Raw genomic sequence first — 26,236 nt, 5'->3', positions numbered from 1 at the left:
GGATTACACATGTGAGCCACCATGCCTGGCCTCTCTCTTTTTGATTACAGCCATTCTAGTGAGTCTGAAGTAGAGTCTCATTGTGGTTTTGATTTGTGTGCCCCTAACGGTTAATGGTATTGAGCATCTTTTCATATGCTGTTGGCCATCTGTGTATCTTACCATTTTAAAGTTTGGTTAGTTGTCTTTGTTTGTTTGTTTGTTTGTTTTGAGACAGTCTCACTCTGTCGCCCAAGCTGGAGTGCAGTAACTTAATCTCAGCTCACTGCAACCTCTGCCTCCCGGCTTCAAGCAATTTTCCTGCCTCAGCCTCCCGAGTAGCTGGGATTACAGGCATGCACCACGACGCCCAGCTAATTTTTGGATTTCTTTTAGTAGAGACAAGGTTTCACCATGTTGGCCAGGCTGGTCTCAAACTCCCAACCTCAAGTGATCCACCTGCCTTGGCCTCCCAAAGTGCTGGGCTTATAGGTGTGAGCCACCGCATCCAGCCAGTTGTCTTGAGTTGTGTCCTTGGAAGCACATGTTTTTAATTTTTATGAAGACCAATTTCTTTTTCATTAGTTGCTTGTGATATTGATCTATGTTGTCCCACATGTATGACACTGTTTTTGCCACCACAGCTTTACACAATGCATTGTCATATAGAGAACACATCTCCTTAGAAACATTTAGAGCCCTAGGAACAGAAGCTACGTCTGTGTCTCGGGTGGCGGTGAGGCCAGATGGTGGATCCTGGTGCCAGTACCCCCAGGGCTTGTATACCATAGGGAAGGGGTGGTTCAGACAACTGGACAACTGAAGTATGATAGCATCAAGGTTGTGTGACCCCAGGGCAGGATTTCTGGTCAGTATGTACTCTTACACAAGGAACAATAGACAAACTGGAAATCTTGGAGTCCTTCCCAGAACTGGAATTAATCAGAAGTGAACACGGTGAATTAGCATCCAGGACGAAGTTGCTTTAGCCTCCCTAGTTGCATTAGCTAAAACCACACAAAAGAATAAAACTGGAGTTTAGATCACAGATTGGAAGTGGATAAATCTGAGCATGATCAGCATGCAGGCTGTTGCTAAAGTCTTGGGAACTGATGAGGCTAGAGATTATCTGCTAAGTGAGGAAAAAGGAAAGAACTCCAGTGAGCCATAACAAAGAAAGTGAAGGTGCGGACAGAAGATGCAAGCTCAGTGGCGAGATTAGGGAAGGTGTGGATTGGCACAGAAAGGCTTATTCTCTCCTGCTAAAGCAGGAATCCTGGCTGAAACTGTTATAGGGAGTTAGACAGGCACAAGCGGGGCTCTCCCCCACCCACTAGGAATATTGGGTAATGGTTTGGCAATTATCACATTGCCTCTCTAAAAGAGATGAATTGGCAGCTGCTGCCAGGGAGAGGCCACTTCCTGATGGTCCACACCTGATGCACTAAAGTGTTAATTGAATGCAGTCACCAGAGAGACGCACCTTCCCCAGCATGCACATTAAGAGACCAAATGGCAAAGCATGGCCTCCCGGGGGCACATCACCAGAACAGGGAAGAAAGCCTCAGATGGGCATCCGTACAACTTTCTACACACCGTGTGTGTGCCCACCTCCCAACGGTAAGGAGCGCACTGTGCATGCAGGCAGCTCACTGTGAGGGAAGAATCATGGGAAAGGGCCAGCCTTGGTCCTAGAACGTCCTAGGGTCAGTGCCCACATGGGTCTCCTCCAAGTGTATTTCTCCTTTCTTTCCCGTTCCGAAGCTTCTTAATGAACTTCCACTTCTGCTCTGAAACTTGCCTCGGTCTCTTTTCCTGCCTTGTGCCCGAGACGAATTCTTAACAGGCAGGAAGTGAGGTTGCTGCAAACCTGTACAGATGTGCTGCTGGTAACTCAGATACCTTCCGCCCGGAACAAACCACTGGCCCGCCTTGCACATGCCCGCACCTGAGCCCTATTAATAGCCCCACCACTGGACAGGGTTTACTTTACACGGCACCGTCACAAACAGCAAGACGTGCTGCAACCACGCAGCCAGGTTGTCTGGTTAGCCTTCCCTTAGCACACTTCAAACCTTCTCTCTCCTCAATATCCTTGCTGCTGCCCTCAGATCCAGGCCTGGGTCCTATTAGCTGATATCTGAGGTTCCTACTTCACTCAGAAGAGAAGCCAGAGCCTTTATTCCCACCATCAAAACTACAAGCTCTGTAGAGCAACGCCTGACACCTCCGCCTTCATCCTAAAGAGGGAAAAACAGTCCCTCATTTGTGTTCTGAACTCCATCTCCCCTCCGACTGTCAGATGATCCTTTCTCCTCTACCAGTGAACAAGCATACTTGAGGAGAACTCATCTTGAAAAAACACAAAAGAGCTTCCAAATCCCTCTAGAGGCCCCCCACCTGTGTTCCTCTTCACGGCAAAACTTCTTCCCTAAACCGTGCAGGGATCCGCAGCTGCTTCCTTGTCCCCACTTCACTTTCCAACCCACTTCCCTAGCTCTGTCCTCACCAGCCTCTCATCAAGGGAGCCAACAGCCCCTGCAGGGGAAGCGTGAGTGCCCTCTCTGCTTCTTCCAACCTGGCTTCTGATCTTGACATGGTGCTACCCGCTTCTCCTCTGGCTTCAGGGCCTCCCTCCTGGCAGTTCGCCGGCCACCCACCTCCAGTTCCTCCTCTGGGCTGGAGCCTGGCCATCTCTCACACCCCCCCCAGGTCCTCACCCCCACTTCCCGGCTGTGTAGTGCCATCTCCCAATCTGTAAGTCCATCAAAGGAAAGTCACAGAAGGGATGATTAACAGCACCAAATGCTACAGAAGAGGACTCAGAGGGGTCTCCCAAAGCTGAGGAAGTCACTGAGGACCTTGGGGAAAACACTTTCGGTGGAAGAGACAGAAGCCAACACACAGGAGGGGGAGGCAAATGCAGGAAGCAAATGTAGGTTACTGTGTCTGGAAGCAGGGCTGGGGGACCAGTGAGCAGGAAGGGGTATGGGAGGTGCTGAATGGAGGAAAGTGACACAGAGGAACGTGACCATGTGGCTGGGGGGAGTTTCATGCTGAGAAGCCAGGGACAGAAGAGGGGGCTGTGTGAGAGGAGGCAGGCTTAGCGAGAGACAGGCTCTAGCACTGGATCATACCCAGCGACACCTCCCGGGCTCAGCTGACATTCCTTCTGGCCTGTCCCCTCTACACTGTCTCAGACACACGATCTTGCTGCCTCCCCACTCCTACGTGTAAAGCCCCTTCCCTTCTGGCTCAAGACTGCACTTGCCTGACTAGTCCTAAATAAACCACACTTTTCTCTTGCTTGATTCTTCCTAGAACTGACATGGACTCTGCAACACACCTTTAGAAACTGGCCTTCTACCAGGCGCAGTGGCTCATGCCTGTAATCCCAGCACTTTGGGAAGCCGAGGCAGGCAGATCACCTGAGGTCAGGAGCTCGAGATCAGCCTGGCCAACATGGTGAAATCCTGTATCTACTAAACACACAAAAGTTAGCCAGGCGTAGTGGCAGGTGCCTGTAATCCCAGCTACTCGGGAGGCTGAGGCAGGAGAGTTGCGTGAACCCAGCAGGTGGAAGTTGCAGTGAGCCGAGATTGTGCCACTGCACTCCAGCCTGGGCAACAAGAGCTCCGTCTCAAAAAAAAATACAAAAGGGCCAGGTGCGGTGGCTCATACCTGTAATCCCAGCACTTAGGGAGGCTGAGGCGGGCAGATCACGAGGTCAGGAGATCGAGACCATCCTGGCTAACACAGTGAAATCCCGTCTCCACTAAAAATACAAAAAATTAGCTGGGCATGGTGGTGGGTGCCTGTGGTCCCAGCTACCAGGGAAGCTAAGGCAGGAGAATGGCATGAACCCGGGAGGTGGAGTCTGCAGTGAGCCAAGATCGCGCCACTGCACTCCAGCCTGGGCAACAGTGCAAGACTCCATCTCAAAATAAAATAAAATAAAAATTAAAAAAAGAAGAAACTGGCCTTCTAGCCAGCTGCTATTGGTGTATCTTTTCTTCCCCAACAGACTAGAAGCTCTCAGGCAAGAACGGAAATCTCTGCTTTCATCAATCACCACTCATTAGTAGCGTCAGGGATGTAGCAGGAACTTCTCTAATTTTCACTACTTCACACCCCAACTCTCTCCTTCCCTGACCCCCTTCTCCACAGTTAGGTCCATTTTGAATTTCCTTACATTGACTCTTCCAAACTTTTTTTAGAAAGCATAGGCTTGGCCGGGTGCAGTGGCTCACGCCTGTAGTCCCAGCACTTCGGGAGGCTGAGGCGGGTGGATCACTAGAGCAGGAGATCAAGACCATCCTGGCTAACACAGTGAAACCCCATCTCTACTAAAAACACAAAAAATTAGCTGGGCATGGTGGTGGGCGCCTGTAGTCCCAGCTACTCAGGAGGCTGAGGCAGGAGAATAGCGTGAACCCGGGAGGCGGAGCTTGCAGTGAGCCGAGATCGCGCCACTGCACTCCAGCCTGGGTGACAGAGCTAGACTCCGTCTCAAAAGAAAAAAACAAAAAAAGTGTAGGCTTTCCTTGGTTTCTGCAAGCTACCGCATCAACTATGAACTACATGGTACTGACTCCCAAATCGATCCCCAGCCCAGAGGGCTTCCCAAAGATTCAGAATTTTTTTTTTTTCTTTTGAGACAGAGTCTAGTTCTGTCGCCAGGCTGGAGTGCAGTGGCGTGATCTTGGCTCACTGAAACCTCCACCTCCCTGGTTCAAGCAATTCTCCTGCCTCAGCCTCCCAGGTAGTGGAATTACAGGTGTCTGCCACCACGCCCAGCTAATTTTGTATTTTTAGTAGAGATGGGGTTTTGCTTTGTTGGCCAGGCTGGTCTCGAACTCCTGACCTCAGGTGATCTGCCTGCCTCGGCCTCCCAATGTGTTCAGATTACAGGCGTGAGCCACCACACCTGGCCAACAACAGAAATTTATTGCTCACAGTTCTGGAGACTGGAAAGTACAAGATCCAGGCCCCAGCAGATCTGTCACTGCTCTCCACTTCAAAGATGGCGCCTTCTCACTGCATTCTCAGCATGGCAGAAAGGGCAACACAAGTCCCTCAGGCCTCTTTCATAAGGGCGCTAACCCCATTCTTGAGAGCGGAGCCCTCATAGCCTAATCACTTCCCAAAGGCCCCACCATGTTGGGGATCAAGTTTCAACATACAAATTTTAGGGGAACACAAGCACTCAGACCACAGCATTTGGCTCCTGAACCTCCAAAAGTCATGTCCTTTTTACATGCAAAATACATTCAGTCCACCCCAATGGCCCCAAATAGAAACTCATTCTAGCATCAACTCAAAAGTCTAAAGTCCAGAGTCTCATCTATCATCTAAATCAGATATGGGTGGCTAGGTGTGGTGTATCACGCCTGTAAACCCAGCACTCTGGGATGCCAGGGTGGGTGAATCACTTGAGGTCAGGAGTTCAAGACCAGCCTGGCCAACATGGTGAAACCCTGTCTCTACTAAAAATACAAAATTAGCTGGGCATGATGGCAGGCACCTGAAATTCACCTACTCAGGAGGCTGAGGCAGGAGAATCACTTGAACCTGGGAGGCAGAGGTTGCAGTGAGCCAAGATCCTGCCAATGTACTCCAGCCTGGGCAACAGAGTGAGACTCTCTCTCTGCCCCTCCCAAAAAAAATTTTTTTTAAATCAATCAATCAATCAGGTATGGATGAGACTCAAAGTACAATTCATCCTGGGGCAAATTCCCCACCAGCAGTGAGCCTGTGAAATCAAATGTGTTATGCCCTTATAAAATACAATGGTGGGATGGGCATAGGACAGACAATCTAAAAGGGAGAAATAAGAAAGAAGAAAGGGGTAATAGGTCCCAGGTAAGTCCAAAACCCAACAGAGCAAACCCCATTCAATCTCAAGGTTTCTGAACAATCTTCTTCAACTCTATGTCCTCCTACCTTCTGGACATACTGGCAGGGACATGGTGCTGGGCTCCGGGCCGCCCTGCCCGCACAGCTTTGCTGGGCACAGCCCATGCAACAGCCCTCACTTGTTGGAGTTGCATGCCTGTGGCTCTCCCTGGTTGGAGTTGCACACTGGTGGCTCTACCAGCCTGGGGTCTCAGAGGCAACCCTACCCTGATGGCTCTGCTAGGCAATGCCCTAATGGGGACTCTCTGCAGAGGCCTTACCCCGTGGCAGTTCTCTGCCTGGGCCCAAGGTTCTTCAGGGCATCCTGTATAATCTAGGTGGGAGTAGCCGTGCCCCAAAAGCTTGTGTATTCTGTGCACCAGCAGAGACAGCACCATGTGGATGCTGCCAAACTACCTGGGGCTGCCAAGGAGCACTACCCCAGAAAGCTAGGAACAGAGCCTTGAAATGGTTCTGCCCCCAACACCGTGGCCTTCTGGGCCTGTGATGGGGGTGACAGCCCCCACATGCCTTCAGGGTCATCCTTCCATTGTCTTGATTAGTACCTGGCTTCCACATCTATACTAGTCTCCTTATCAAAGGATAGCTTGGCCACACCCTTCATATTCTCTCCAAATACATTTATTCTTTTTTTTTTTTTTTTTTTTTTTTGAGACAGGCTCTCACTCTGTCACCCAAGCTGGAGTGCACTGGCGCAATTTCAGCTCACTGCAGCCTCAATCTCCCAGGTGCAAGAGATCCTCCCACCTCACCCTCTTGAGCAGCTGGGACCACAGGCACATGCCACAATGCCCAGCTAATTTTTTGTAGAGACAGGGTTGCACCATGTTGCCCAGGCTGGTCTTGAACTCCTGAGCTCAAGTGATCCACCTGCCTCAACCTCCCAAAGTGCTAGGATTACAGGCATAACCCATTGTGCCCAGCCTACTTTTTCATTCTTTACAACATGGCCATGCTGAGAATCTTCCAAATGCTTAAGTTCTGCTTCCCTTTTGGTTTTAAATTCCGTATTTAATTTGTTTCTCTCTTCTAACATTTTACTATAAGCCATCAAGAGAAGCCATGCCACCACTTTGCTTAGTGACTTCATCCACCAAATATCCTATTTCATCACTCTTAAATTATCCCAGAAAATACTAGGACATAAGAAAGAAAAGCAGCTTTTATTTTTATTTATTTGTTTTAGTTTATTTATTTATTTTGAGACAGAGTTTTGCTCTTGTCGCCCAGGCTGGAGTGTAACGGCGCAATCTCAGCTCACTGCAACCTTCCCCTCCCAGGTTCAAGAGATTCTCCTGCCTCAGCCTCCCAAGTAGCTGGGATTACAGGCACACGCCACCACGCCTGGCTAATTTTTTTTTTATTTTTTATTTTTTTTGAGATGGAGTCTCACTCAGTCACCAGGCTGGAGTGCAGTGGCACGATCTCAGCTCACTGCAACCTCCGCCTCCCAGGTTCAAGCAATTCCTCTGCCTCAGCCTCCCAAGTAGCTGAGATTGCAGGCGTGTGCCACCATGCCCCGCTAATTTTTGTATTTTAATAGAGACGGGGTTTCACCATGTTGGCCAGGGTGGTCTCGATCTCTTGACCTCATGATCCTTCCGCCTTGGCCTCCCAAAGTACTGGGATTACAGGCATGAGCCACTGCTCCTGGCCAAGAAATTTTTAATCTGAAGAATGTGACCCCGCCCCACCCCTTAATTATCAAGCCCAGAGAAGCAATGAGATCCAACAGCAGTCATGTCTCATTCTACACTTAAGCTAAATAATCACCTCATGAAGCCACTTGCTATGTGAGCTCTAGACTAACTCATGCAAAGTAGCCATACAATGCATTACACTGGCATTTTCTGTCATTTCTCATATCCTATAGTTCAACAACGTATAGCCAGTCACTAATTCATGTTATCTCTGTAACTCAATGAGAATTCCTGTCAAACAACTTTTTTTTTTTTTTTGAGATGGAGTTTTGCTCTTGTTGCCCAGGCTAGAGTGCAATGGCATGATCTCGGCTCACTGCAACCTCCACCTCCCAGATTCAAGCAATTCTCCTGCCTCAGCCTCCTGAGTAGCTGGGATTATAGGCACACACCACTACCAAAGCTAATTTTTATATTTTTAGTAGAGATGGGGTTTCACCATGTTGGTCAGCCTGGTCTCGAACTCCTGATCTCAGGTGATCCACCCGCCTCAGCCTCCCAAAGTGCTGGGGTTACAGGTGTAAGCCACCACGTCTGGCCCCTGTCAAACAACTTTTTGTGAGCCTACTCCTCATTCCCTTTTGCCTTTAAAAATCTGCTTCTAACAAAGGCCAAACAGAGCACTCCCCAAGGCAACTTACAAGTGTGTCCCAGGCTGCAGTCTGCAACCTTGGCCCAGATAAACTCTACATTAATTTTGCCTAGGCTTGTTCTTTTAGGTCAATAGGCACAAACCCAAATCAGTCAAGTTCTTTGCCACTTTATAACAAAGATTACCTTTCCTCCAGTTTCCACTAACATGTTCCTCATTTCCATCTGAGATCTCATCAGAATGGCCTTTTTTTTTTTTTTTTTTTTTTTTTTTTGAGACGGAGTCTCGCTCTGTCGCCCAGGCTGGAGTGCAGTGGCCGGATCTCAGCTCACTGCAAGCTCCGCCTCCCGGGTTTACGCCATTCTCCTGCCTCAGCCTCCCGAGTAGCTGGGACTACAGGAGCCCGCCACCTCGCCCGGCTAGTTTTTTTGTATTTTTAGTAGAGACGGGGTTTCACCATGTTAGCCAGGATGGTCTCGATCTCCTGACCTTGTGATCCGCCCGTCTCGGCCTCCCAAAGTGCTGGGATTACAGGCTTGAGCCACCGCGCCCGGCCTCAGAATGGCCTTTACCATCCACATTTCTTTTTTTTTTTTTTTTTTTTTTGAGACGGAGTCTCGCTCTGTCACCCAGGCTGGAGTGCAGTGGCCGGATCTCAGCTCACTGCAAGCTCCGCCTCCCGGGTTCACGCCATTCTCCTGCCTCAGCCTCCCGAGTAGCTGGGACTACAGGCGCCCGCCACCTCGCCTGGCTAGTTTTTTGTATTTTTTAGTAGAGACGGGGTTTCACCGTGTTAACCAGGATGGTCTCGATCTCCCGACCTCGTGATCCGCCCGTCTCGGCCTCCCAAAGTGCTGGGATTACAGGCTTGAGCCACCGCGCCCGGCCTACCATCCACATTTCTACCAACATTCTGCTCACGCCCTCTTAGGGCATCTCTCAGAAGATTGAGGCTTTCTCTACAGCTCTCCCCCTGTGCCCTCACCACACCTGTGCTTAATGACCTGTTCATGACAATGTAGACTTTTTCTAGTACGAACGTCAAAATTCTTTCAGCCTCTACCCACTACCCAGTTCCAAAGCTGCTTCCATATCTTCAGGTATTTGTTATAGCGGCGCCCCACTTCTGGTACCAATTTGTCTTCATCCATTTGGCTGCTGTAACAAAATACTTTAGACTAGGTCATGTATAAACAACAGAAACGCATTGCTCTAGAGGCTAGGAAGTCCATGATCACAGTGCCAGCAGATTTAGCATCCAGTGAGGGCTTGCTCTGTGCTTCAAAGATGGCACCTTCAAAACTATGGGCAATATGTTTCTGTTGTTTATAAATATCCAGCCTAAGGTATTTTGTTACAGCAACCCAAATGAACTAAGATACTCCCTCACTGGTTGAACATCTCTATCCAGAGAAGACCCCAAATTACTATGCTTAACATGGATATTCCTTATACAGTTCTACTTCTCTATGGCTAGAAATTTTCCAAAATAAAAACAATATTTAAAAAATCATATTGCAGTTAAAGCTTTAAAAAATAAATAATATTTTTAAAAGTCAAGAAAATGAAAAGAAAACCAGTGTGTCCAGAAAATATTCTAAAATTGGATTATGGTAATATTGTTATAATTGAATATACTTTAGAAGCCAATGAACTGGCGTGGTGTGGTGGCTCACCCCTGCAATTCCAGCAGTTTGGGAGGCCAAGGCGGGTGGATCACTTGAGGTCAGGAGTTTGAGACCAGCCTGGCCAACATGGTGAAACCTCGTCTCTACTAAAAATACAAAAAAATTATCCGGGCGTGGTGGTGCACACCTGTAGTCCCAGCTACTCAGGAGGCTGAGCCTGGAGAGAGAATTGCTTGAGGCCGGGTAGCAGAGGTTGCAGTGAGCCAAGATTGCACCAGGCTGGCCTTGAACTCCTGAGCCCAAAGTGATTTGCTGCCTCAGCTCTGAAAAGTGTTGGGATTACAGATGTGAGCCGCCACGCTCAGCCCCACATAACTTCTTATCTCCATGCTTGCCCTATGTTTACACTGTTCCCACTATCTGGGACATCCAGATTACTCCTAATCCTCCCAGTTAACTACTTAATCTTTAAGATCTAGCTTAGCACCAAGTCACCTCCTCCACTGATCACAAACTGAAACTCCCAGTCTCCTAGGCGGGGTTAAGTTGCCTTTCTGTTCCCCTAAGACCCTCATTTTTTTTTTTTTTTTTTTTTTTTGAGTCTTGCTCTGTCACCCAGGCTGAAGTACAATGGCATGATCTTGGCTCACTGCAAGCTCTGCCTCCCCGGTTCACGCCATTCTCCTGCCTCAGCCGCCCGAATAGCTGGGACTACAGGCGCCCGCCACCACGCCTGGCTAATTTTTTTGTATTTTTAGTATAGACAGGGCTTCACTGTGTTAGCCAGGATGGTCTCAATCTCCTAACCTCGTGATCCACCCGCCTCAGCCTCCCAAAGTGCTAGGATTACAGGCATGAGCCACTTCACCCGGCCCCCTAAGACCCTCTTTCTAGCACTGTACCTACCAAATCACATTCAAATCCTCTTTGTATATACTTGTCTCCTCCCCTAGTTTGTCCAGTCTTGGAGGACAGGGATCACTTTATTCTCCATACCTAGCACAGAGCCTGGCACCTGGGTTCTCAATAAATACTGACTGAATCACTATCCTTTTCTTCACCATAAAACTACCATACCGGGCCGGGTGCGGTGGCTCACGCCTGTAATCCCAGCACTTTGGGAGGCCGAGGTGGGTGGATCACGAGGTCAGGAGTTTGAGACCAACATAGTGAAACCCCTTCTCTACTAAAAACACAAAAATCAGCCGGGTGTGGTGGCGGGTGCCTGTAGTCCCAGCTACTCTAGAGGATGAGGCAGGAGAATTGCATGAACCCAGGAGGCGGAGGTTACAGTGAGCCAAAATTGCGTCATTGCACTCCAGCCTGGGTGACACAGCGAGACTCCATCTCAAAAAAAAAAAAAAAACCTGCCATCATCACTTCTCCCACTCACGCCTCAGCCCACCCTCAAGCTCCCAGCGAGCTCCTGGACCTTTCTGCTGCACTGCATACCTGCTTACGTGCTGCACCTCAAAACTCCACTCTAGATTTCCAGGTGTGATGGTTAATCCTAGGTAACAACTTGTCTGGATTGAGGGATGCCTAGACGGCTGGTGAAGCACTGTTCCTGGGTGTGCCTGTGAGGGTGTTGCCAGAGAAGGCTGACATTTGTCAGTGCACTAGGAGAGGAAGACCCACCCTCCATATGGATGGGCACTATCCAGTTGGCTGCCAGCATGGCTAGCACAAAGCAGGCGGAAGAAGGGGGACCAGCAGCTTGCTGAGTCCGCGTGCCGGCTCTGTTCTGTGCCATGCCGGACACTTGGCCTCCTCTCCCCCTGCCCTTGGACATCAGACTCCAGGTTCTTTGGCCTTTAGACTCTGAGACTTGCACCTCTCAGGGGCTCTCTCAGGCCTTTGGCCTCAGACTGAGAGCTGCACTGTTGGCTTCCCTGGTTTCAAGGCTGGCGGACTTGGACTGAATTATGCTACCAGCTTCTCTCTTTCCTCAGCTTGCCAATGGCCTATCATGGGATTTCACCTTGTAATCGTGTGAGGCAGTTCTCCCTAATAAACTCATGTGTCTATATATATACTATCAGTTCTGTCCCTCTGCAGAACGCTAAAACACCAGGCCTCCATGCTCCCCAGTGTCTCTAACTACCATTCTGGTTTTTTGCTGCCTCCTTCTCTACCCCAGTGGAAGATCGCTCTGGGATCCTCTTCTTATTCTCTAAGCACTCCCTAAGCATTCTCATCAGCTTCAGGCTAAACTTCCAAATCAGTGTCATCAACCCTGACCTTTTTCCAAGGCTCCCAATTCAGACTTCCAACTGTCTCCTAAATAATCCCACCGAGATGCACCGCAGATGCTCATACTTCCAGTCCCGCACTGCTCTGCCTTCTAGATGCTGGTTAACAGCATCGCTGCACAGCTGGCTTCCCAAGCTGGGAATCCAGCCCCCTCTCTCCCACCACGCTTGTCATTGTTTTAGTTTAGGCCCTCATCACCCGTCTCACTGTCTCATGTGGTTGTTCATATAGTCTGTTTCTCTTGGCCAGGCGTGGCGGCTTAAGCCCCTAATCCCAGCACTTTGGGAGGCCGAGGCGGGTGATCACCTGAGGTCAGGAGTTCAAGACCAGCTCTGGCCAACATGGCAAAACCCCGTCTCTACTAAAAATACAAAAATTAGCCAGGTGTGGTGGCGGGTGCCTGTAATCCCAGCTACTCAGGAGGCTGAGGCAGGAGAATCGCTTGAACCCAGGAGGCGGAGGTTGCAGTGAGCCGAGATTACACAACTGCACTCCAGCCTGGGTGACACAGCGAGACTCCGTCTCAAAAAAAAAAAAAAAAAAAAAGTCTGTTTCTCTCTGGAAAAAAAAACACACACATACCACAAACACAAAACTTTGAGTAAACAATATATGCACGTAGTAAAAAAATTCAGATTATTTTTGAAATACAACAAAATCTATCCCTACAGGCAACTAGTTGTTCCTGGGGTATTCCTTTAAAGATATCCCATATACATATAACAAGAAAAAATGCTGCATATCTCATAAAAGCTTTTGCTGACAAAGACAGATACAGATACAGACACACACACACACACACACACACACAAACTGAGGTTGAAACTTTCAGGGAGAGAGCTGACCACGTGGTCTGGAGGATCACTTTGTCTACTGGGTAGTGCCTTGCCTGGCAGAACCACATCATTTTATAATTTCACAATAAGCTATTGCTATCCCTGGATCCCATCAGCCATGAACTCTCAAAGCAGACCATCTAACTGTGCCCACTGCCTTGATGCCCCTTGCCTCTGGCACGTACCTGGTGAATGGCAACACACTCTTACCACGCAAACACCCTCTCTTCTCTGCGGCCTCCTTGGTTACCAACAGTTACTACAGTATCTCTGCCTCCCCAGAGCACTCCGGTCACCCCTGTTTCCAATTATCTCCCTTTTTCCCCTCATTAAGGTGAAAAAAAAAATGCAACATAAAGGATGTTTTAAAGCAAATCCCAACAACCTCAAGTGATTTCTCATTCTGTATCCACCTTCTGTAAATGTTATATAACCACAAACAGAGCACACACACACCCTTTTAAGATCGCTTTCTATGTGTGGAAGAGTCTACTTCTCAGACTTCCAGCCCCTTAAAAGTAGAAGAACTAAGTCTTTTTTTTTTTTTTTTTTTTTTTTTGAGACAGGGTCCCACTCTGTCACCCAAGCTGGAGTGCAGTGGCCCAATCTCGGCTCACTGTGGCCTGCACCTCCCAGGCTCAAGTCATCCTCCCACCTCAGCCTTCCAAGTAGCTGAGACTATAGGCATGTACCATCACACCCAGCTAATTTTTAAATTTTTTTTGTAGAGATGAGGTCTTGCCTTGTTGCCCAGGATGATCTCAAACTCCTGGGCACAGGCAATCCTCCCGCCTCAGCCTCCTAAAGTGCTGGGATGACAGGCATGAGCCATCGTGAGCGGCCAAGAACTAAGTCTTAATGGATTGTCTTTGCACCTTGGTACCCAAAATAAAGCCTGAAATACAGGAGGGCTTGGATCCCCGTTTGTCAGACCCTACTTGTGAAAACACTGAAGAGGTGAGCAGCATGCCCAGCACCAATACAAGTACAATGTCCCGCAAAGAAATGAAGCACAACCTGCCATACAGCCATCAGGGTAAGGAACCGACCTTCATGTTTCAGGAATAGTCCAAGGAGGGGGAAGGGAGAGAACAACTGTAAAGTTCTCATAAAGCCTCACACTCACCTTGGATGAATTACTTAACCTTTCTGGTCTCAATAAAATTAAAACAAGAGCACCTACTTGATGATCAAATATCTAAGAAAGGTCCTAGGCAGTGGCTGGCCCAGAGCATGCACTTAGTGAACGCTAGTGGCCCTTCTCATCTGGAGGCCAGGGGCCTGCTGTTACATTGAGTGAAAGAGCCAATTGCATAAGCAAAAGAAACGCTGACGCTTGCCAAATCTGGGCATAACCCCGCGATGACGGCCTGGCCAAAGACCACACCGTTCAAGGGCTCTCTTGTTTGAGCTTTGCCTATTGGTTAGTGGCTTGTCTGACAGAACAAGCTCTTCCTATGATTTTACATCAAAGTGCTGCTATCTCTGGATCTGGTCAGTCATAAATCTAAACTTCCCCAGGAAACGTGTTCTAAGTAGAAGCGAAGGTTTCTGTGACCTTCTGAGAACAAATGCCAAGCCTGCTGGTGCAAAGCAAGTGGGAATGAGGCCCTGGGGTTGGAACTATGATGAATTGGAAGGCCAGACACTGCACTTCCAGGCCAAGCTGCTGGTTTTATGAGTCCAACGGTGCCAGCTAATCTTATCACAATTCCTTCGTATAAACAAAAAGTCCCAAACTGTGAGAGGCTCAGGAATTCCAGCAAGGTTTCAAGCATTCTTAGGAATGCTGAGGCAACGCCCAGTACCCTAAACTTTTTGGCTCCTAGCATGCTCATCTTCCCACTGACTTAGAAGGCCACATCTTTTCTTTCTTTCTTCCCCCTCCCCCACCTTTTTTTTTTTTTTTTAGAGAGAGAGAGTCTTGCTCTGTCGCCCAGGCTGGAGTGCAGTGGTGTGATCTCGGCTCACTGCAACCTCTGCCTCCTGGGTTCTAGCAATTCTCCTCCCTCAGCCTCCCGAGTAGCTGGGATTACAGGCGCACGCTGCCACGCCTGGTTAATTTTTTGTACTTCAGTAAAGACAGGGTTTCACCATGTTGCCCAGGCTGGTCTCGAACTCCTGAGCTCAGGCAATCCACCCACCTCGGCCTCCCAAAGTGCTAGGATTACAGGTGTGAGCCACCATGCCTTTTATCTCTACACATAGATACACGCCTTTTATCTCTACACATAGATACACAAGCTGTTCCGACATTTTACACTATAGTTTACTTATGCCTGTTCAGGAACTTCATATAAACATAATCACTCAGTATGTATTCTTTAGGGCCTGGATTTTTTCACTGAACATGTTTTTGAAATTCATCCATCTTATATCGGTAGTTTGTTCCTTTTCATTGCTGAGTAGCAGGCTATCATATGAACACACTAGTTTAGCCAGTTCTCTTTTGATGGCACTTTGGTGATAGTTTGGGATCATTATTATTTTATTATTTTTTAGAGGCAGTCTCGTTTCTGGTCTCCTGGGCTGGACAACAGTGGTGCAATCATGGCTCATTCTAGCCTCGACCTCCCAGGCTCAAGTAATTCTTTCAGTTTAGCCTCCCGAGTAGTTGGGACTACAGGTACATGCCACCAGGCCCAGCTAATTTTTATTTTTAATTTTAATTTTTTTGAGACAGAGTCTGGCTCTATCGCCCAGACTGGAGAGCAGTGGCACGATCTTGGCTCACTGCAATCTCCACCTCCTAGGTTCAAGCAATTCTCCTGCCTCAGCCTCCCAAGTAGCTGGGATTACAGGGGCTGGCTACCGCACCTAGCTAAGTTTTGTATTTTTAGTAGAGACAGGGTTTAACCATGTTGGTCAGGCTGGTCTCCAACTCCTGACCTCAGGTGATCTGCCGGCCTAAGCCTCCCAAAAAGTGCTGGGATTATAGGCGTGAGCCACTGTGTCTGTCCTCCAGCTAATTTTTAAACTTTTTGTAGAGATGGGGTCTCACTATGGTGCCCAGGCTGGTCTTTAACTCCTGGGCTCAGGCAATCCTCCCAACTCAGCCTCCTAAATTGTTGGAATTATAGGTGTGAGCCACCACACCTGGCCTGACAAAGTTTTAATAACTACTTTAAATTAAAAAAAGAATTTTTTAAATTTTAACTAATTATTTTGATTCTCCTTTAGAATTCTTGTCAGTTGATACCAACATCTGCGTCCTCTTGTGGTTGATCTTCATTGATTGCCTTCTTTTGTGAACACAGATCATATTTTCCTGTTCTGTGAAAATATATTTAAAAATTTTTTTTCTTTCTTTCTTTTTTGAGACAGAGTCTCTTTCTGTTGCCCAGGCTGAAAGTGCAATGGCACAATCTCGGCTCACTGCAACCTCTGCCTCACAGGTTCAAGCAATTCTCCTGCCTCAGCTTCCTGAGCAACTGGGATTACAGGTATGCGCCACCACGTCCAGCTAATTTTTGTATTTTTAGTAGAGACGGGGTGTCACCATGTTGGTCAGGCAGGTCTCCAACTCCTAACCTTGTGATCCACCCGCCTCGGCCTCCCAAAGTGCTGGGATTACAGGTGTGAGCCACTGCACCCGGCCTTTTTTTTTTTTTTTTTGAGTCAGAGTCTTGCTCTGTTGCCCAGGCTGGAGTGGTGGCGTGATCTCAGCTCACTACAACCTCCGCTTCCTGGGTTCAAACAACTCTTGTGCCTCAGCCTCCTGAGTTTCCTGTGTATCACCACACCTAGGTAATTTTTTTTGTATTTTTAGTAGAGAAGGAGTTTTGCTATGTTGGCCAGGCTGGTCTCAAACTCCTGCCCTCAAGTGATTTGCCTGCCTCAGCCTCCCAAAGTGCTGTGCTGGGATTACAGGCATAAGCCACCACGCCCAGCCCGTTTCTTGTGTCTAAGAATTTTGGATTATATCCTGGACATTGTAGATGATGTGTTGTAGACTCTGGATTCTGTTATGTTCTTGAGAGTTAGTTTGGTGTTTTGTTTCTGTTAGCAAGCAGTTAATCACAGCTGAACTCAAACTCCAAATCCAGCTTCCCTGAGGCACGCATCAGCTGAAATCTGTACTCACCTTTTAAACTTGGCTAAGTTGCTTGGAATGTGCCCCATGTTTGTCTAGTTCAGAGATTTAGGCAGACTTTTTAAAATAACAGCTTAATGGACTGGGTGCAGTGGCTCATGCCTGTAATTCCAGCACTTTTGGATGCCAAGGTGGGCGGATCACTTGAGGCCAGGAGTTTGAGACCAGCCTGGCCAACAGGGTGAAACACTGTCTCTACTAAAAAAGTACAAAAATTAGCTGGGTGTGGTGGCGCATACTTGTAATCATAGCTACTTGAGAAGCTGAGTCACGATAATCGCTTGAACCCGGGAGGCGGAGGTTAAAGTGAGCTGAAATCACACCACTGCACTCCAGTTTGGGTAACAGAGTGAGACTCCGCCTCAAAACAACAATAACAACAACAAAAACAGCTTAATGGAGATAATTCGCATGCCATACAATTATCTATCTATCTATCTATCTATCTATCTATCTATCTATCTATCTATCTATCTATCTATCTATCTATCTATCTATCTATCTATCTATCTATCTATCTATCTATCTGAGACAGCCATCTTCCTGCTTCAGCCTCCCAAAATGTGCTGGTATTACAAATGTGAGCCACCGCACCCACCCCAATTCAGTGCAATTCAGTGTTACGTTAGTCACAAGGTTGTGCAAATATCACCACTATCTAATTTTAGAACATTTTCACCAACTCTCCTTAAAACCTTATACTCATTAGCAGTCAATCCCCACTTCCTTCTCCTCTCAGTCACTGGCAACCATTATTCTACTTTCATATTTGTAAATTTGCCTATTCTAGACATTTCATATAAATAGAATCGTACACTCTGTGACCTTATGTGTCTGGCTTATTTCACTTAGCATGTTTCCAAGGGTCATCAATGTCACAGCATATATCGGTAACTTCACTCCTTTTTATGGTTAAATAACATTCCATTGTATGGATAGATCTGGTTTTTAATCCATTCATTTGTTGATGGACATTTAAGCGGTTGGGGAAGACTTTTATATGAAGAATTTGGAACCCCATCTGTAGGGCTATTTTCTTTCCATGACGGACTTTTTAACGCCTCATGACAAGGCATTTAACAAAACCAATAAGGCCAGGAATGGTGGCTCACATCTGTAATCCCAGCACTTGGGGAGGCCGAGGCGGGTGGATCATGAGGTCAGGAGATCGAGACCATCCTGGCTAACACGACGAAACCCTGTCTCTACTAAAAATACAAAAAAATTAGCCGGGTGTGGTGGTGGGTGCCTATAGTCCCAGCTACTCGGTAGGCTGAGGCAGGAGAATGGCGTGAACCCAGGAGGCGGAGCTTGCAGTGAGCCGAGTTCGCGCCACTGCACTCCAGCCTGGGCGACAGAGTGAGACTCCATCTCAAAAAAAAACAAAAAACAAACAAAAAAAAACAATAAACAGGCAGATCACAGTGGCTCATGCCTGTAATCCCAACACCTTGGAAGGCCAAGTACACAGGATTGCTTGAGCCCAGGAGTTTAAGACCAAACTGGTCAACATAGCCAGGCTCTAACTCCATCAAAAATAAAAAGTACCCAGGTGTACAGCCAAGTGTGGTGACTCACGCCTGTAATCCCAGTGCTTTGGGGGACTAAGGCGGGCGGATCACAAAGTCAAGAGGTCGAGACCAGCCTGGCCAACATGGGGAAACCCCATCTCTACTAAAAATACAAAAACAAATATTAGCTGGGCGTGGTGGTGCACACCTGTAGGCCCAGCTACTCGGGAGGCTGAGGCAGGAGAATCACTTGAACCTGGGAGGCGGAGGTCGCAGTGAGTAGAGATTGCACCACTGCACCACTCCAGCCTGGCGACAAAACAAGACTCCGTCTCAAAAAAAAAAAAAGTATCCAGGTGTGGTGGTGGACTCTTGTAGTCCCAGCTTTCAGGAGGCTGAGGCAGGAGGATCTCTTGAGGCCTGGAGTTCAAGACCAGCCTGGGAAACACAGCAAGACCCCATCTCTAAAAAAAAAAAAAAGAGAGAGAGAAAGAAAAACACAAAATACTGGTGACATAACTTGGGCTTCTGGATAGAGTCCCACCTGGAGCTGATTTACTCCAAGACTCTTCAGCTCGAGTTTGAGGGAAAAAAAACAAATTTTCTCCTCTGCTGTCACAATGTGCAATAATCAACACGGAAGATTTCTGTGGCCAAATGCATGGGGATTTCTCCCCAGCAACAATCAATCCATCGAGTCTACAGTGGATACACGCTGGGTGTCCTCTAATTCAGTTTATGTCCAACACTATCCACCCGGACAGAGTGTCAAACCCCACAGGTTGAGGGCTCAGTCCCATGAGCATGTCCCCCCAACTTTCAATGCCAGTCACAAGCCCCCAGTTGCTTTAATAGTGCTTCTGACCAACTGACTATAAATCAGGGTTTCCATGACTCCCTCCTTGGGTTCCATTAATTTGCAGGAGCAGCTCTTGGCACTCAGGGAAACATTTAGGTTTACTGGCTTATTATAAAGGATGTCACAATGGATACAGCTGAAGGAAGAGGTGCACAGGGCAAAGCACGTGTGAAAGAGTGAGGAGCTTCCATGCCCTGCCTGGGCACACCACCCTCCAGGAAGCTCCAAACTGGGATACAGACCAGACATATATTTTACAATATCACAGAGTCAACAAACACCCCTTTCACGCTTAGGCTAGTCAGAGTAGCTTTTTGTTATCTGCAACTGAGTAGCTTGACTAATAAGAAGAACTTTCATTAAGCACAGTCTGAAGAGACAGCCAATTCTGAGGGACAAAGGCTGCAGGATTGAAGCGCGTGTTAACCACTAATACCTAGCCTAAAATTGCTGGCCCTTTTACTGTAATAGCATCTAAGGCCCCAAATAAACAAATCCAAACATCCTACACTTAAGCCACTCTAAGATTAATTCCACAGGGCTGAAAACAGTAAGAGCTTTGTTCTGGGTCAAAGGGAAAGAGGAACCTAATACCCCACACTCAGATCCCACACTCTCAATCCAGTCACTAGCAATGATAATCTGCAAACTGGGTGCAGTGGCTCACAACCATAATCCCAGCATTTTGGGAGGCCGAAATGAGAGGATCACTTGAGGTCAGGAGTTCAGGACCAGCCTGGGCAACACACGGAGGCCCTGTCTCTACAAGAACAAAATAAAATAATTAGCTGGGCATGGTGGTGCACATGTGTAGTCCTAGCTACTGAGGAGGCTATGGCAGGAGGATCCCTTGAGCCTAGGAGTTTGGGAATAGGGAGCTACAATGGCACCACTGTACTCCAGCCTGGGTGACACAGTAAGACCTTGTTTCTAAAAAAAACATAAATAGGTTGGGCGCAGTGGCTCACACCTGTAATCCCAGCACTTTGGGAGGCCAAGGCCGGCGGATCAACTAAGGTCAGGAGCTCAAGACCAGCCTGGCCAACATGGTGAAACCCTGTCTCTACTAAAAATACAAAATTAATCAGGTGTGGTGGCACATGCCTGTAATCACAGCTACTCAGAAGGCTGAGGCAGGAGAATTGCTTGAAACCGGAAGGCAGAGGTTGTGGTGAGCCGAGATTGCGCCACTGCACTCCAGCCTGGACAACAAAGAGCAAAACTCTGTCTCAAAAAAAAAAAAAAATTAGCCAGGCATGGTGGTGCATGCTTGTAATCCCAGCTACAACCAGGAAGCAGAGGTTGCAGTGAGCCAACATTGCACCACTACACTCCGGCCTGGGTGACAGAGCAAGACTCCATCCCATAAATAAATAAATAAATACAATCTATATTCATCAATTGGTTAAAGAGACATTAAGAAGACAATTTTTTTCCTTCATGCCTCTGTATTGCAACTTATGCCAGTGTTTCTCATTTAAACCTTACAGCAATCCTATAAAATAGATAACAGAATGGTACGTATAGTAAGGAAATTGAAGTTCAGATAGGTTATGCTAGGTAACTCAGGAAAAATAGGTAGTTGAGCTGGGGCTGCAAGGCTGCAGGTTCTAAAATCTATGCTCTTCCTCTCAATTCCAAGTTTTGTCAGGACTTCAGCATATTCAAGAGTAAAAGAGATCATGGAAGTGGAAGCTGCCAAACCACCATTAGGCTATTATGACAACACTCAAAGTATCACCAGTAAAATGATGACTGAGGCAACTGAAAAACAAAGCTAGGGAAATGTGATGGTTAACTTCATGCGTCAACCTGATTGGGCTAGGGGATGCCCAGATAGCTGGTGAAATACTTTTGAGTGTGTTTGTGAGTTTCCAGAGGGTTTGCTTTCCTGGGCTTCCAGCTTGCAGAAGGCAAATCTTGGGACTTCTCAGCCTCTGTAATTGTGTGACCCAATCCATCACAATAAATCTCTTTCAATATAGCTATACAGTTGACCCTTGAACAATACAGGTTTTAATTGTGCAGGTCCACTTATATGTGGATTTTCTTCCACCTTTAGGACTTTTTTGAAACAGGGTCTTGCTCTGTCACCCAGGCTAGAGTGCAGTGGCACGATCTTGGCTCACTGCAGCCTCCACCTCCTGGGTTTAAGCAATTATTGTACCTCAGCCTCCCAAGTAGCTGGGATTACAGGTGCGCACCACCAAGCCCGGCTAATTTTTTTTTTTTTTTAAGAAGAGACTGGATTTCACCACGTTGCCCAGGCTGGTCTCAAACCCCAGAGCCCAGGCAATCTGCCTGCCTCAGCCTCCCAAAGTGCTAGGATTACAGGTGTGAGCCACCACGCCTGGCTGGCATTTACATTTAAAATGTGAAACTGGGATTGTGGTGGTTCATGCCTGTAATTCCAGCATTTGGGGAGGCTTTGGTTAGGAAGACTGCTTAAGCCCAGGAGTTCAAGGCTGCAAGAGGCTGCAGTGAGCTGTGATAGCATCACTGTTCTCCAGTCTGAGCAACAGAGAACCTGTCTCTAAGAAAAAAAAAAAAAGTGAGATGCCTAGGTTAAAATCAGCAGAGGAGAAGCCAGAGTGAGGAGAGGCAAAGGAAGAGAACGTTCAGCAAGCCAAATGAAAACAGTGTTTCAAGAAAGTGCAGCGATCAACAGCACCAGATGCTGCTACAGGACTGAGACCTAACTTAACAATGAATTTGGCCATCTAGAGATCACTGGTGGCTTTGACAAGAAGCCGGTTTAGTGGAGTGGTGGAGACCAAAGCCTGACTAGAGGCTCAAGGTTCAAGACTTGAAGGAGAAAAGGCACTAATGAGGGTAGACTGAGGCCTCTGGCTGCAAACCGGAGGCGAGGAGGAGGTAACTGGAGGACAGCGAGGGTGAAGGGGGCTGCTTTGTTGTTCCTAAGATGGGCATTTTTTGGCCAGGCACGGGGGCTTATGCCTATACTCCCCACACTTTGGAAGGCCGAGGCGAGAGGTTGAGCCAACGAGTTCGAGACCAGCCTGGGCAAATTACGAGCTGTTAGTGTATCTTCAAAAAAAAAAAAAAGATAATTTTTGTGCAAATAATAAAATAAATGCTGGAGTTCGGGGCCCATCTTCTGTCCGCATCTTCGTGACCCGGGCCATGCACCCGACCTGGGGGCTGCCTCCCTGCCAAGCCCGGCGTGCTGCTGTCTCCCACCCTAGCCCGGGATGGAAGCGCGCACGCGCAGACCTCGAACGGCTGGGCGCAGGGCCCGCCCCACCGTCGAGTCCCGCCCCTCCCGCCCCCCAGCCCCGCCCCTCCCGCCCCCCTCCCGCTCAGAGCACGTACGCACCGTCCCTAGAGCGCCGCCTGAAGGAGGACGGGAGCCTGGGCGCTGAGGGAGGGTTTAGCCCTTCGCTCCCGCGCTTCGCCGGAGGTCTCAGGCCACGGCCCGTCCCCACCTACCGAGTCTCGCAGAAAACAAGGTCTTCGGGCTGGAAACTGCGACGAGGGAAGCTGGCGCGTTCCTTGAACGCTTTTTCGGAGTCTGCGGATGATCACGGACCTGCGTTCGAAGATTGGCGGCACGTCGAGAGCCGCACACGTTTTTTTTTTTTCCTTTTATGAGCGCAGTCGCGCGCGGAGGACCTTGAACGCATGCGCAGTCGTTCCTCTGTGACGTGACCCGCTGCCGGGTGGGAAATGTAGTTTTTACTTGGCACACCGCTCCGGCTCTTGTCGGAACCCTAATTTAACCAGCCAAAGTGCTTGTGCGTTTTCAGCGTTCTCCCATTCCCCCAGACTATTTAAAACAAAATGCAAAAAAAAAAAAAAAAAAACCCAACTTGAAAACGAAGAGATTGCTGCTTGCTGGAGAGGAGTGGGTGCAGGTAATACAAAAACCGTACTTTCTGCGCAATTTTGTTGTGAACCTAAAAATGCCCTAAAAACTAAAGTCAATAAAGTCTATTGTTAAAAAATTAATTAAAAACAGGCCGGGCGCGGTGGCTCACGCCTGTAATCCCAACACTTTGGGAGGCTGAGGCGGGCGGATCACCTGAGTTAAGGACTTCGAGACCAGCCTGACCCACATGGTGAAACCCTGTCTCTACTAAAAAATACAGAAATTAGCCGGGCGTGGTGGTGGGTGCCTGCAATCCCAGCTACTTGGGAGGCTGAGGCTGGAGAATCGCTTGAATCCAGGAGGCGGAGGTTGTAGTGACCGGAGATTGCGCCATTGCACTCCAGCCTGGGTATCAAGAGGGAAACTCTACATCTCAAAAAAAAAACCAAAAAACAAAAAAACAAGCAGACCTTTAGACCCAGAAATAGCACTTTTAGGGGGTCTTCTCAGGAAAGTATTAAGGATATGGACGTGCAATGGACGCATAGCCTCAGTGGTATTTATCGAAATCCATCTTGGTATCTTATAATTTCTTACATAACCCTACAAATGTCTGTAATTATTTGTAGATTATTTGATAAACTTGCAAGTCCTATGAGATTAGGATCATCTTGTGTTCACCTGTGTATTCCTAGTACCTAGCACAGTGCCTAGCCATCACGTTTCTTTTTCTTTTTTTTCTCTTTAAGACAGGGTCTCGCTCTGTTGTCCAGGTTGGAGTGCAGTGGTGCTATCAGGGCTTCTGAGTAGCTAGGACTACAAGCGCACACCAGCACATTCTGCTGATTTTTAAATTTTTTTGGTAGAGATGGGGGTCTTGCTATGTTGCCTAGGCTGGTCTTGAGTTCCTGGGCTCAAGCGATCCTCCTGCCTCAGCCTCCCAAAGTTGTGGGATTACAGGCATGAACCACCATGCTCAGCCTCGTCAGTATTTTTCTGTTTATTAGAGAATCTCAGGCGTTAGCACTGAAACTATTTTAATCCAAAAATTAATGCGTCATTTTTTTCCATCACACTTGCATTTCTTTCTGTGGGCTCCAGGTCAGTGAATGACATGCCCACCCACCCAGCTGCAGTTTGACTTACTACTTTTTATGAAGGTTATGCTTTGAGGGATTTTGTGAATTTTGCATTTGTAAAGGTCTTATGGGCTCTTTCTCCTGATTGTTAAATATCAGCCCAAGGCCAGGCGCGGTGACTCACCCCTGTAATCCTACCACTTTGGGAGGCCAAGGCAGGGGGATCACGAGGTCAGGAGTTTGAGACCAGCCTGGCCAATTTGGTGAAACCGTGTCTCTACTAAAAATACAGAAATTAGCCAGGTGTGGTGGCACGCACCTGTAGTCCCAGCTACTCTGGAGGCTGAAGCAGGAGAGAATCACTTGAACTCAGGAGGCAGAGGTTGCAATGAGCCAAGATTGCGCCACTGCACTCCAGTCTGGGCGACAGAGTAAGATTCTGTCTCAAAAAATAAAAAATAAAATAAATTTTAAAAATCAACCCTAGTCACTGATCAGGAGAGATTTGGAGCTCACAGTTGTTTTTTAAATTATTTTGGTTTCTGCCCCGTTTTAAAAATTTATTAATTTCTGATTTTTCTACAATAAACATGTATTGATTAACTTTTTAAAAAGTGTTTTAGAGTGTTGTCCACATGTAAGGAATTGCTCTGTCTTCTCCACATCCGCATTTCTCAAAAGAATGATCTATACTCAGTTTTCATGTCCCGCCTCCTACTCAGTACAATGTCCTGAGCCAGCACCTGGGGGTTATCCCTGACATCACCTTTTCCCTCCCCTTCCTCATTCAATCCACCACATGTCTGCAATATAAAAATGCATTCGTTGGGCACTTGCTATGCACCGGGTTCAAAATCCTTTATACTTATTCATTCATATAACACAATCCACCTACTTTTAATTTCCACCACATCCACCCTAGGCCAAGGTAGGGACACCTTCCCTAAACAACTGCAAAGGCTTTCTGGTTTTGTTTTGTTTTTTTTTTTTTGAGACGGAGTCTCACTCCGTTGCCCAGGCTGGACTGCAGTGGCACAATCTGGGCTCACTACAAGCTCTGCCTCCTGGGTTCTCGCCATTCTCCTGCCTCAGCCTTCTGAGTAGCTGGTACTACAGGTGCCTGCCACCATGCCGGCTAATTTTTTGTATTTTTAGTAGAGATGGGGTTTCACCATGTTAGCCAGGATGGTCTCGATCTCCTGACCTTGTGATCCGCCCGCCTCGGCCTCCCAAAGTGCTGGGATTACAGATGTGAGCCACCGCGCCCGGCCAAAGGCTTTCTGTTTTTTAATCACTGGTGCTAAGGTTGAGTTACTTATTTCTACTTAATGACATGCTTCGTCATTGGGCTCTGCATGGCCTCTCTATTTATTTGTTATATTTAAATTTTTTTTGAGACAGAGTCTCTCTCTGTCACTCAGGCTGGAGTGCAGTGGCACGATCTCAGCTTACTGCTACCTCTGTCTCCCAGGTTCAAGCGATTCTTGTGCCTCAGCCTCCCAAGTAGCTGGAATTACAGGTGCCCACTGCCATGCCCAGCTAATTTTTGTATTTTTAGTAGATATGGGGGTTTCACCATATTGGCCAGGGTGGTCTTGAACTCCTGACCTCAAGTGATCCTCCCACCTTGGCCTCCCAAGGTGCTGGGATTACAGGTGTGAGCCACCGTGCCAGGCATTGTTTTATATGTTTATGTCATTTTAACCCTTTCCTCCTCTCCTCACCCCTTTGCCAAGTGTGTGGGAATGTCTTTGTAAAACATGTGTTGTTTAGTGTGTGTGTGTATTTTCAATTTACCTAAATGGTATTGTGCTATAAACCTCATTGATTTCTTTTTCTACTCAGCCTTGTGCTTTCTTTCCTTTTTTTTTTTTTTTTTGAGATGGAGTCTCAATCTTGTCGCCCAGGCTGGAGTGCAATGACATGATCTCAGCTCACTGCAACCTCTGTTTCCCGGGTTC

General features: G+C 47.7%; 2 protein-coding genes across 3 annotated transcripts in view; one reads left to right on the top strand and one right to left on the bottom strand.

The window, feature by feature from the left end:
* Positions 1-22,954, bottom strand: part of SGF29 (SAGA complex associated factor 29) — a 40,019-nt gene extending 17,065 nt beyond the window's left edge. The window contains exon 1 of one of the 2 annotated variants that reach the window (NM_001257445.1): positions 22,818-22,954. The gene's annotated coding sequence lies outside the window, so the exon portion shown is untranslated. Of the gene's footprint in view, positions 1-22,704 lie in introns of both variants that reach the window. The other variant, XM_015125895.3, reaches the window with a different exon arrangement.
* A 2,289-nt stretch (positions 22,955-25,243) lies between these two features.
* Positions 25,244-26,236, top strand: part of CLN3 (CLN3 lysosomal/endosomal transmembrane protein, battenin) — a 78,508-nt gene continuing 77,515 nt past the window's right edge. The window contains exon 1 of the mRNA XM_077985846.1: positions 25,244-25,429. The gene's annotated coding sequence lies outside the window, so the exon portion shown is untranslated. The remainder of the gene's footprint in view (positions 25,430-26,236) is intronic.

The sequence above is a fragment of the Macaca mulatta genome, chromosome 20 (assembly GCF_049350105.2).
Source record: "Macaca mulatta isolate MMU2019108-1 chromosome 20, T2T-MMU8v2.0, whole genome shotgun sequence".
NCBI lineage: Eukaryota > Metazoa > Chordata > Mammalia > Primates > Cercopithecidae > Macaca > Macaca mulatta.
Note: the sequence above shows the minus strand (reverse complement) of the source record. Positions and strands in the feature narration are given on the sequence as shown.